This window comes from Tupaia chinensis, unplaced genomic scaffold, assembly GCF_000334495.1.
Source record: "Tupaia chinensis unplaced genomic scaffold, TupChi_1.0 Scaffold000176_1, whole genome shotgun sequence".
Lineage (NCBI taxonomy): Eukaryota > Metazoa > Chordata > Mammalia > Scandentia > Tupaiidae > Tupaia > Tupaia belangeri.
The window spans coordinates 286,499-286,924 of NW_006159651.1; positions in this window are offsets into that span (position 1 = coordinate 286,499).

Below are 426 nucleotides of genomic sequence, written 5' to 3' on the forward strand. Positions count from 1 at the left end.
CCCTGCCTCCCGGCCCCCGGGGTGGACGAGGATTCAAACCAGGGCCTCCCTCAGAGCCCTAGCCACAGAGTAGCAGCGTCCAGTGCGGTTATCACAAGGGGGTCTCAACTCCCTTCCTCAGGGAAGAGGTGCAGCCAGAGCCGCGTGGAAGGCGGGGTCGTTGCCCGTCGGGCTGCATGACCCAGGCTCACGCCCATGACCCTGGCCGGCTCAGGGAGGAGGTGTTGTGTGAAGCCCTGTCGAAGGTGCTTGCCTTTCTCTCTCATACTCCCATGAAACAAATACACTTTAAAAACAAAACTATCTAAATAACTTGTCTGACCTCCCACTCGACTGGCCTTCCGGCTCTTCTCCCCGCTCAGGGCCCGTGTCCCTGGCTCACCCTTCCACGTCCGCCAGCTCCACTCCACCCTGACGGCTCGCACA